Below are 13,165 nucleotides of genomic sequence, written 5' to 3' on the forward strand. Positions count from 1 at the left end.
AACAGCCCACGTTTTGCCTAACCTTAAAAATCACAGATACTTTTTGGAACTATCTCTCTCAGCATTTGTGCATTTCCATTTTGGATGTTCAAAAATTCTTTTCAGATCCAAACTTTAGTTTTCACTCTCACATTTTTCTCGGAAACAAAAAAGATATAAGGCATAAGAAAATGAAAATTTTAGAGTTCATAAATGCAAAAAAATTTGAAAATTATTTCACGCATTAAAAATGAACTCCAAGGTTTTATTATCCTTGTTTGGGAAATACCACTTGTACTACCACTTGGTGGAATTTTCTAGGAAAGGGACTTCTAACCGATCCTAACATGCTTTGAATGTGGTGGATATGCATGCCAGAAACATGTTGAGGATGTAAGTGGACCTAGGGATCCAAAATTTTCAAGGAGTAAAAAAAATAATATTTTCAAGTGGTTGGATATTTACCAGAGCCAAACAACCCACTTTTTGCTTATCATTAAAAATCATAGATACTTGTTGAAACTATCTCTGTCAACATTTGTGCATTTCCATTATGGATGTTCGAAATTAATTTTTAGATCCAAACTTGAGTTTTCACTCTCTCATTTTACTCGTAAACAAAAAAGATATAACGCTTAACAAAATGAAAATTTAAGAGTTTATGTATGCAAAAAAATTTGAAAATTATTTTAAGCACTTAAAATGGACACCTAGGTTTTGTTATCCATGTTTGGGAAATTCCACTAGTACAACCCCTAATAATAAGCTTAGTGGAATTTTATAGGAAAGGGACTTCTAACTAATCCTGACATGCTTTAAATGTGGTGGATATGCATGCCAGAAATATGTTGAGGATGCAAGTGGACCTACTGATCAGAAAATTTGAAGGAGTAGAAAAAATCAAATTTTCAAGTGGTTGGATATTTACTAGAGCCAAACAACCCACTTTTTGCTTATCCTTAAAAATCACAGATACTTTTTGGAACTATCTCTCTCAGCATTTTTGCATTTCCATTATGGATGTTAGAAATTTGTGTTCAGATCCAAACTTGAGTTCTCAGTCTCCCATTTTTCTTGTAAACAAAAAAGATATAAGGCATAAGAAAATGAAAATTTAAAAGTTCATATATGCAAAAAAATTTCAAAATTATTTCACGCACTAAAAATTAACTCCAAGGTTTTGTTATCCATGTTTGGGAAATTCCACTAGTACAAGCCCTAATAATAAGTTTGGTGAAATTTTATAGGAAAGGGACTTCTTTCTGATCCTAACATGCTTTAAATGTGGTGGATATGCATGCCAGAAACATGTTGAGGATGCTAGTGGACCTAATGATCCAAAAATTTCTACGAGCAGAAAAATCAAATTTTCAAGTGGTTGGATAATTACCAGAGCCAATTAACCCACTTTTTGCCTTTCCTTAAAAATCACAGATTCTTTTTGGAAATATCTCTCTCAGCATTTGTGCATTTCCATTTTGGATGTTCAAAATTTGTTTTCAGATACAAACTAGAGTTTTCACTCTCCCATTTTACTCGTAAACAAAAAAGATATAAGGCATACCAAAAGGAAAATTTTACAATTCATGTATGCAAAAATGTTAGAAAATGATTTCACGCACTAAAAATGAACTCCAAGGTTTTTTTATCCATGTTTGGGAAATACCACTAGTACTACCACTTATAATAAGCTTGGTGTAATTTTATAGGAAAGGGACTTCTAACTGATCCTAACATGCTTTAAATGTGGTGGATATGCATGCCAGAAACATGTTGAGGATGCAAGTGGACCTAGTGATCCAAAAATTTCAAAGAGTAGAAAAAATAAAATTTTCAAGTGGTTGGATATTTACAAGAGCCAAACAACCCACTTTTTGCCTATCCTTAAAAATCAATGATACTTTTTCGAACTATCTCTCTAAGAATTTGTGCATTTCCATTTTGGATGTTCAAAATTTGATTTGAGATCCAAACTTGGGTTCTCACTCTCCCATTTTGCTCGTAAAGAAAAAAGATTTAAGGCATAACAAAATAAAAATTTTAGAGTTCTTGTATGCAAAAAAATTTCAAAATTATTTCACGCACTAAAAATTAACTCCAAGGTTTTTTTTATCCATGTTTTGGAAATTCCACTAGTACAACCCCTAATAATAAGCTTGGTGGAATTTTATACGAAAGGGACTTCTAACTGATCCTGGCATGCTTTAAATGTGGTGGATAAGCATGCCAGAAACATGTTGAGGATGGAAGTGGACCTATTGATCCAAAAATTTCAAGGAGTAGAAAAAATAAAATTCTCAAGTGGTTGGATATTTACCAGAGCCAAACAACCAACTTTTTGCCTAACCTTAAAAACCACAGATACTTTTTGGAATTATCTCTCTCAGCATTTGTGCATTTCCATTTTGGATGTTCAAAATTTTTTATCAGATTCGACCACGAGTTTTCAGTCTCCCATTTCTCTCGTAAACAAAAAAGATATAAGGCATAACAAAATGAAAATTTTAGAGTTCATGTATGCAAAAAAATTTGAAAATTATTTCACGCACTAAAAATGAACTCCAAGGTTTTGTTATCCAAGTTTGGGAAATTCCACTAGTACAACCCCTAATAATAAGCTTGGTGGAATTTTATAGGAAAGGGACTTCTAACTGATCCTAACATGCTTTAAATGTGGTGGATATGCATGCCAGAAACATGTTGAGGATGCAAGCGGACCTAGTATTCCAAAAATTTCTAAAAGCAGAAAAAATCAAATTTTCTAGTGGTTGGATATTTACCAGAGCCAATCTACCCGCTTTTTGCCTTTCCTTCAAAATCATAGATACTTTTTGGAAATATCTCTCTCAGCATTTGTGCATTTCCATTTTGGATGTTCAAAATTTATTTTCAGATCCAAGTTTTCACTCTCCCATTTTTCTCGTAAACAAAAAAGATAGAACGCATAACAAAATGAAAATTTAAGAGTTCATGTATGCAAAAAAAATTGAAAATTATTTCACCCACTTAAAATGAACTCCAAGGTTTTGTTATCCATGTTTGGGAAATTCCACAAGTACAACCCGTAATAATAAGCTTGGTGGAATTTTATAGGAAATGGACTACTAACTGAGCCTAACATGCTTTAAATATGGTGGATATGCATGCCAGAAACATGTTGAGGATGCAAGTGGACCTATTGATCCAAAAATTTCAAGGAGTAGAAAATATCAAATTCTCAAGTGGTTGGATATTTACCAGAGCAAAACAACCCACTTTTTGCCTATCCTTAAAAATCACAGATACTTTTTGGCTATCTCTCTCAGCATTTGTGCATTTCCATTTTGGATGTCCAAATTTGTTTTTCAGATCCAAACTTGAGTTTTCACTCTCCCATTTTTCTCGTAAACAAAAAAGATATAACGCATAACAAAATGAAAATTTTAGAGTTCATGTGTGCAAAAAAAATTCAAAATTATTTCACGCACTAAAAATGAACACCAAGGCTTTGTTATCCATGTTTGGGAAATTACTTTAGTAGAACCACTAATAATAAACTTGGTGGAATTTTATAGGAAAGGGATTTCTAACAGTTCCTAACATGCTTTAAATGTGGTGGATATGCTTGCGAGAAACATGTTGAGGATGCAAGTGGTCCAAGTGATCGAAAAATTTCAATGACAAGAAAAAATCAAATTTTCAAGTGGATGGATATCTACCAGAGCCAAAAAAACCCACTTTTTGCCAATCCTTAAAAATCACTAATACTTTTTGGAACTATCTCTCTGAGCATTTGTGCATTAACATTTTGGATGTTCAAAATTTGTTTTCAGATCCAAGCTTGAGTTTTCTCTCTCCGATTTTTCTCGTAAACAAAAAAGATATAAGGCATAACATAATGAAAATATTATATTTCATCTATGCAAAAAAAATTGAAGATTATTTCACCCACTAAAAATGAACTCCACAATTTTGTTATCCTTGTTTGGTAAATTCCACTTGTACAACCCCTAATAATAAGCTTGGTGGAATTTTATAGGAAAGGGACTTCTAACTGATCCTAAAATGCTTTAAATGTGGTGGATATGCATGCCAGAAACAAGTTGAGGATGCAAGTGGACCTAGTGATCCAAAAATTTCAAGGAGAAGAAAAAATCAAATTCTCAAGTGGTTGGATATTTACCAGAGCCAAACAACCCACTTTTTGCCTAACCTTAAAAATCAAATATACTTTTTGGAACTGTCTCTCTCAGCATTTGTGCATTTCCATTTTGGATGTTCAAAATATGTTTTCAGATCCAAACTTGAGTTTTCACTCTCCCATTTTTCTCGTAAACAAAAAAGATATAAGGCATACTAAAAGGAAAATTTTATAGTTCATGTATGCAAAAAAGTTTGAAAATTATTTCACTTACTAAAAATGAACTCCAAAGTTCTGTTATCCATCTTTGGGAAATACCACTAGTACTACTCCTTATAATAAGCTTGGAGGAATTTTATTGGAAAGGGACTTCTAACTAATCCTGACATGCTTTAAATGTGGTGGATATGCATGCCACAACATGTTGAAGATGCAAGTGGACCTAGTGATCCAAAAATTTCAAGGAGTAGAAAAAATCCAATTCTCAAGTGGTTGGATATTTACCAGAGCCAAACAACCCACTTTTTGCTTATCCTTAAAAATCACAGATACTTTTTGGAACTATCTCTCTTAGTATTTGTGCATTTCCATTATGGATGTTCGAAATTTGTATTCAGATCCAAACTTGAGTTTTCACTCTCCCATTTTTCTCGTAAACAAAAAATATATAAAGCATAACAAAATGAAAATTTAAGAGTTCATGAATGCAAAAAAATTTGAAAATTATTTCACACACTAAAAATGAACTGCAAGGTTTTGTTATCGATGTTTGGGAAATTACATTAGTACAACCACTAATAATAAGCTTGGTGGAATTTTATAGGAAAGGGATTTCTAACGGTTTTGTTATCGATGTTTGGGAAATTACATTAGTACAACCACTAATAATAAGCTTGGTGGAATTTTATAGGAAAGGGATTTCTAACTGATCCTAACATGCTTTAAATAGGGTGGATATGCATGCCAGAAACATGTTGAGGATACAAGTGGACCGAGTGACCAAAAAATTTCAATGAGTAGAAAAAATCAAATTTTCAAGTGGTTAGATATTTACCAGCACCAAACAACCCACTTTTTGCCTATCCTTAAAAATCACTGATACTTTTTGGAACTATCTCTCTGAGCATTTGTGCATTTCCATTTTGGACGTTCAAAATTTGTTTTCAGATCCAAGTTTGAGTTTTCACTCTCCCATTTTTATCATAAAGAAAAAAGATTTAAGGCAGAACAAAATGAAAATTTTAGAGTTCATGTATGGAAAAAAATTTGAAAATTATTTCACGCACTAAAAATGAAGTCCAAGGTTTTGTTATCCATGTTCGGGAAATTCCTCTAGTACAACCCCGAATAATAAACTTGGTGGAATTTTATAGGAAAGGGACTTCTACTGATCCTAACATGCTTTAAATGTGGTGGATATGCATGCCAGAAACATGTTGAGGATGCAAGTGGACCTAGGGATCCAAAATTTTCAAAGAGTAGAAAAAATCAAATTTTCAAGTGGTTGGATATTTACCAGAGCCAAACGACCCAATTTTGGCCTATCCTGAAAAATCACGAATACTTTTTGGAACTATCTCTCTCAACATTTGTGCATTTCCATTTTGGATGTTAGAAATTTATTTTCAGATCCAAACTTGAGTTTTCAGTCTCCCTTTTTTCTCGTAAACAAAAAAGATTTAAGGCATAACAAAATGAAAATTTTAGAGTTCATCTATGCAAAAAAATTTGAAAATTATTTCGCGCACTAAAAATGAACTCCAAGGTTTTTTTATCCATGTTTGGGAAATACCACTAGTACAACCCCTACTAATAAGCTTGATGGAATTTTATGGGGAAGGGACTTCTAACTGATCCGAAGAGGCTTTAAATGTGGTGGATATGTATGCCAGAAACATGTTGAGGATGCAAGTGGACCTACTGATCCAAAAATTTCAAGGAGAAGAAAAAATAAAATTCTCAAGTGGTTGGATATTTACAAGAGCCAAACAACCCACTTTTTGCCTATCCTTAAAAATCACTGGTACTTTTTGGAACTATGTCATCAGCATTTTTGCATTTCCATTTTGGAGGTTCAAATTTTGGTTTCAGATCCAAACTTAAGTTTTCAATCTCCCATTTTTCTCGTATAAAAGAGATATAACACATAAGAAAATGAAAATTTTAGAAGTCAATTATGCAAAAAAATTTGAAAATTATTTCACGCTCTAAAAATGAACTCGGAGGTTTTGTTATCCATGTTTGGGAAATTCCACTAGTACAACCCTAATAATAAGCTTGATGGAATTTTATAGGAAAGGGACTTCTAACTGATCCTAACATGCTTGAAATGTGGTGGATCCACATGCCAGAAACATGTTGAGGATGCAAGTGGACCTATTGATAAAAAAAATTCACAGAGTAGAAAAAATCAAATTCTCAAGTGGTTGGATATTTACCATAGCAAAACAACCCACTTTTTGCCTATCCTTAAAAATCACAGATACTTTTTGGAACTATCTCTCTCAGCATATGTGCATTTCCATTTTTGATGTTCAAAATTTGTTTTCAAATCCAAACTTGAGTTTTCAGTCTCCCATTTTTCTCGTAAACAAAAAAGATTTAAGGCATAACAAACTAAAAATTTTATAGTTCATGTATGCAAAAAAATTTGAAAATTATTTCACGCACTAAAAATGTACTCCAAGGTTTTGTTATCCACGTTTGGGAAATTCCACTAGTACAACCCCTAATAATAAGCTTTGTGGAATTTTATAGGAAACGAACTTCTAACTGATCCTAACATGCTTTAAATGTGGTGGATATGCATGCTAGAAACATGTTGAGGATGCAAGTGGACCTAGTGATCTAAAAATTTCGAGTAGAAAAAATCAAATTCTCATGTGGTTGAATATTTACGGGAGCCAAAAAACCCACTTTTAGCCTATCCTTGCAAATCATAGATACTTTTTGGAACTATATCTCTCAGCATTTGTGCATTTCCTTTTTTGGACGTTCAAAATTTGTTTTTAGATCCAAACTTCAGTTTCCACTCTCCCTTTTTTCTCGTAAACGAAAAAGATATAAGGCATAACAAAATGAAAATTTTAGAGTTCATGTATGCAAAAAAATTTGAAATTATTTCATGCACTAAAAAAGAACTCCAAGGTTTTGGTATCCATGTTTGGGAAATTCCACTCGTACAACCCCTAATAATAAGCTTGGTGGAATTTTATAGGAAAGGGTCTTCTAACTCATCCTAACATGCTTTAAATGTGGTGGATCCGCATACCTGGAACATGTTGAGGATGCAAGTGGACCTAGTGATCCAAAAATTTCAAGGAGTAGAAAAAAAACAATTCTCAAGTGGTTGGATATTTACCAGAGCAAAACAACCCACTTTTTGCCTATCCTTAAAAATCACAGTTACTTTTTGGAACTATGTCTCTCAGAATTTGTGCATTTCCATTTTGGATGTTCAAAATTTGTTTTCATATTCAAATTTGTGTTTTCACTCACCCATTTTTCTCGTAAAAAAAAAGATTCAAGGCATAACAAATTGAAAAATTTAGATTTCATGTATGCAAAAACATTTGGAAATTATTTCACGTTCTAAAAATGAACTCCAAGGTTTTGTTATCCATCTTTGGGAAATTCCACTAGTACAACCCCTAAGAATAAGCTTGGTGGAATTTTATAGGAATGGGACTTCTAAATTATCCTAACATTCTTTAAATGTCGTGGATCTGCATGCAAGGAACATTTTGAGGATGCAAGTGGACCTATTGATCCAAAAATTTCAAGGAGTAGAAAAAATCAAATTCTCAAGTGGTTGGATATTTACCAGAGTCAAACAACCCACTTTTTGCCTATCCTTAAAAATCACAGATACTTTTTGGCTATCTCTCTCAGCATTTGTGCATTTCCAATTTGGATGTCCAAATTTGTTTTTCAGATCCAAACTTGAGTTTTCACTCTCCCATTTTTCGCGTAAACAAAAAAGATATAACGCATAACAAAATGAAAATTTTAGAGTTCATGTGTGCAAAAAAAATTCAAAATTATTTCACGCACTAAAAATGAACACCAAGGCTTTGTTATCCATGTTTGGGAAATTACTTTAGTAGAACCACTAATAATAAACTTGGTGGAATTTTATAGGAAAGGGATTTCTAACAGTTCCTAACATGCTTTAAATGTGGTGGATATGCTTGCGAGAAACATGTTGAGGATGCAAGTGGTCCAAGTGATCGAAAAATTTCAATGACAAGAAAAAATCAAATTTTCAAGTGGATGGATATCTACCAGAGCCAAAAAACCCACTTTTTGCCAATCCTTAAAAATCACTAATACTTTTTGGAACTATCTCTCTGAGCATTTGTGCATTAACATTTTGGATGTTCAAAATTTGTTTTCAGATCCAAGCTTGAGTTTTCTCTCTCCGATTTTTCTCGTAAACAAAAAAGATATAAGGCATAACATAATGAAAATATTATATTTCATCTATGAAAAAAAAATAGAAGATTATTTCACCCACTAAAAATGAACTCCAAAGTTTTGTTATCCTTGTTTGGTAAATTCCACTTGTACAACCCCTAATAATAAGCTTGGTGGAATTTTATAGGAAAGGGACTTCTAACTGATCCTAAAATGCTTTAAATGTGCTGGATATGCATGCCAGAAACATGTTGAGGATGCAAGTGGACCTAGTGATCCAAAAATTTCAAGGAGAAGAAAAAATCAAATTCTCAAGTGGTTGGATATTTACCAGAGCCAAACAACCCACTTTTTGCTTATCCTTAAAAATCACAGATACTTTTTGGAACTATCTCTCTTAGTATTTGTGCATTTCCATTATGGATGTTCGAAATTTGTATTCAGATCCAAACTTGAGTTTTCACTCTCCCATTTTTCTCGTAAACAAAAAAGATATAAAGCATAACAAAATGAAAATTTAAGAGTTCATGAATGCAAAAAAATTTGAAAATTATTTCACACACTAAAAATGAACTGCAAGGTTTTGTTATCGATGTTTGGGAAATTACATTAGTACAACCACTAATAATAAGCTTGGTGGAATTTTATAGGAAAGGGATTTCTAACGGTTTTGTTATCGATGTTTGGGAAATTACATTAGTACAACCACTAATAATAAGCTTGGTGGAATTTTATAGGAAAGGGATTTCTAACTGATCCTAACATGCTTTAAATAGGGTGGATATGCATGCCAGAAACATGTTGAGGATACAAGTGGACCGAGTGACCAAAAAATTTCAATGAGTAGAAAAAATCAAATTTTCAAGTGGTTAGATATTTACCAGCACCAAACAACCCACTTTTTGCCTATCCTTAAAAATCACTGATACTTTTTGGAACTATCTCTCTGAGCATTTGTGCATTTCCATTTTGGACGTTCAAAATTTGTTTTCAGATCCAAGTTTGAGTTTTCACTCTCCCATTTTTCTCATAAAGAAAAAAGATTTAAGGCAGAACAAAATGAAAATTTTAGAGTTCATGTATGGAAAAAAATTTGAAAATTATTTCACGCACTAAAAATGAAGTCCAAGGTTTTGTTATCCATGTTCAGGAAATTCCTCTAGTACAACCCCGAATAATAAACATGGTGGAATTTTATAGGAAAGGGACTTCTACTGATCCAAACATGCTTTAAATGTGGTGGATATGCATGCCAGAAACATGTTGAGGATGCAAGTGGACCTAGTGATCCAAAATTTTCAAAGAGTAGAAAAAATCAAATTTTCAAGTGGTTGGATATTTACCAGAGCCAAACGACCCACTTTTGGCCTATCCTGAAAAATCACGAATACTTTTTGGAACTATCTCTCTCAACATTTGTGCATTTCCATTTTGGATGTTAGAAATTTATTTTCAGATGCAAACTTGAGTTTTCAGTCTCCCTTTCTTCTCGTAAACAAAAAAGATTTAAGGCATAACAAAATGAAAATTTTAGAGTTCATGTATGCAAAAAAATTTGAAAATTATTTCGCGCACTAAAAATGAACTCCAAGGTTTTTTTATCCATGTTTGGGAAATACCACTAGTACAACCCCTACTAATAAGCTTGATGGATATTTATGGGGAAGGGACTTCTAACTGATCCGAAGAGGCTTTAAATGTGGTGGATATGTATGCCAGAAACATGTTGAGGATGCAAGTGGACCTATTGATCCAAAAATTTCAAGGAGAAGAAAAAATAAAATTCTCAAGTGGTTGGATATTTACAAGAGCCAAACAACCCACTTTTTGCTTATCCTTAAAAATCACTGATACTTTTTGGAACTATCTCATCAGCATTTTTGCATTTCCATTTTGGACGTTCAAATTTTGGTTTCAGATCCAAACTTAAGTTTTCAATCTCCCATTTTTCTCGTATAAAAAAGATATAACACATAAGAAAATGAAAATTTTAGAAGTCAATTATGCAAAAAAATTTGAAAATTATTTCACGCTCTAAAAATGAACTCGGAGGTTTTGTTATCCACGTTTGGGAAATTCCACTAGTACAACCCCTAATAATACGCTTGATGCAATTTTATAGGAAAGGGACTTCTAACTGATCCTAACATGCTTGAAATGTGGTGGATCTACATGCCAAAAACATGTTGAGGATGTAAGTGGACCTATTGATCAAAAAAATTCACGGAGTAGAAAAAATCAAATTCTCAAGTGGTTGGATATTTACCAGAGCCAAACAACCCACTTTTTGCCTATCCTTAAATATCACAGATACTTTTTGGAACTATCTCTCTCAGCATATGTGCATTTCCATTTTTGATGTTCAAAATTTGTTTTCAAATCCAAACCTGAGTTTTCAGTCTCCCATTTTTCTCGTAAACAAAAAAGATTTAAGGCATAACAAACTAAAAATTTTATAGTTCATGTATGCAAAAAAAATTGAAAATTATTTCACGCACTAAAAATGTACTCCAAGGTTTTGTTATCCACGTTTGGGAAATTCCACTAGTACAACCCCTAATAATAAGCTTTGCGGAATTTTATAGGAAACGAACTTCTAACTGATCCTAACATGCTTTAAATGTGGTGGATATGCATGCTAGAAACATGTTGAGGATGCAAGTGGACCTAGTGATCTAAAAATTTCGAGTAGAAAAAATCAAATTCTCATGTGGTTGAATATTTACGGGAGCCAAAAAACCCACTTTTAGCCTATCCTTGCAAATCATAGATACTTTTTGGAACTATATCTCTCAGCATTTGTGCATTTCCTTTTTTGGACGTTCAAAATTTGTTTTCAGATCCAAACTTCAGTTTCCACTCTCCCTTTTTTCTCGTAAACAAAAAAGATATAAGGCATAACAAAATGAAAATTTTAGAGTTCATGTATGCAAAAAAATTTGAAATTATTTCATGCACTAAAAAAGAACTCCAAGGTTTTGGTATCCATGTTTGGGAAATTCCACTCGTACAACCCCTAATAATAAGCTTGGTGGAATTTTATAGGGAAGGGTCTTCTAACTCATCCTAACATGCTTTAAATGTGGTTGATATGCATGCTAGAAACATGTTGAGGATGCAAGTGGACCTAGTGATCCAAAAATTTCAAGGAGTAGAAAAAATCAAATGCTCAAGTGGTTGGATATTTACCAGAGCCAACCTATATCACTTTTTGCCTATACTTAAAAAGCACAGATACTTTTTGGAACTATCTCTCACAGCATTTGTGCATTTCCATTTTGGATATTCAAAATTTTTTTTCAGATCCAAATTTGAGTTTTCACTCTTCCAATATTCTCGTAAACAAAAAAGATATAAGGCATAACAAATTGAAAATTTTAGAGTTCATGTAAATAAAAAAATTTGACAATTATTTCACGCACTAAAAATGAACTCCAAGGTTTTGTTATCTATGTTTGGGAAATTCCACTAGTACAACCCCTAATAATAAGCTTGGTGGAATTTTATAGGAAAGGGACTTCTAACTAATCCTAACATGCTTTAAATGTGGTGGATATGCATGCTAGAAACATGTGTGAGGATGCAAGTGGACCAATTGATCCAAAAGTTTCGAGCAGAAAAAATCAAATTCTCAAGTGGTTGGATATTTACCAGAGACAAAGAACCCACTCTTTGCCTATCCTTAAAAATCACAGATACTTTTTGGAACTATCTCTCTCAACATTTGTGCATTTCCATTATGGATGATCAAAATTTTTTTCTGATTCAAACTTGAGTTTTCACTCTCCCATTTTTCTCGTAAACAAAATATATATATGGTATAACAAAATGAAAATTTTAGAGTTCAAGTATGCAAAAATATTTGAAAATTATTTCACCCACTAAAAATAAACTCCAAGGTTTTGTTCTCCATGTTTGGGAAATTCCACAAGTACAACCCCTAATAATAAGCTTGGTGGAATTTTATAGGAAAGGGACTTCTAATTAATCCTAACATGCTTTAAATGACGTGGATATCCATTCCAGAAACATGTTGGAGATGCAAGTGGACCTAGCAATCCAAAAATTTCGAGTAGAGAAAATCAAATTCTCTAGTGGTTGGATATTTACCAGAGCCAACCAACCCCTTTTTGCCTATCCTTAAAAATCACAGATGCCTTTTGGAACTCTCTCTCAGCATTTGTGCATTTGCATTTTATGATGTTCAAAATATGTTTTCAGATCCAAACTTGAGTTTTCACTCTCCCATTTTTCTCCTAAACAAAAAACATATAAGGCATAACAAAATGAAAATTTTAGAGTTCATGTATGCAAAAAAAATTGAAAATTATTTCACGCACTAAAAATGAACTCCAAAGTTTTTTTATCCATGTTATGGAAATTCCACTAGCACAACCCCTAATAATAAGCTTGGTGGAATTTTATAGGAAAGGGACTTCTAACTGATCCTAACATTCTTTAAATGCGGTGGATATGCATGCCAGAAACATGTTGAGGATGCAAGTGGACCTATTGATCCAAAATTTTCAAAGAGTAGAAAGAATCAAATTTTCAAGTGGTTGGATATTTACTAGAGCCAAACAATCCACATTTTGCCTATCGTTAAAAATCACAGATACTTTTTGGAACTATCTCTCTCACCAATTGTGC

This window comes from Aristolochia californica, unplaced genomic scaffold (genome assembly GCF_029961685.1).
Source record: "Aristolochia californica isolate CCGP_79_NKW_82.1479 unplaced genomic scaffold, dmAriCali1.0.hap1 SCAF_2, whole genome shotgun sequence".
Taxonomy (NCBI): domain Eukaryota; kingdom Viridiplantae; phylum Streptophyta; class Magnoliopsida; order Piperales; family Aristolochiaceae; genus Aristolochia; species Aristolochia californica.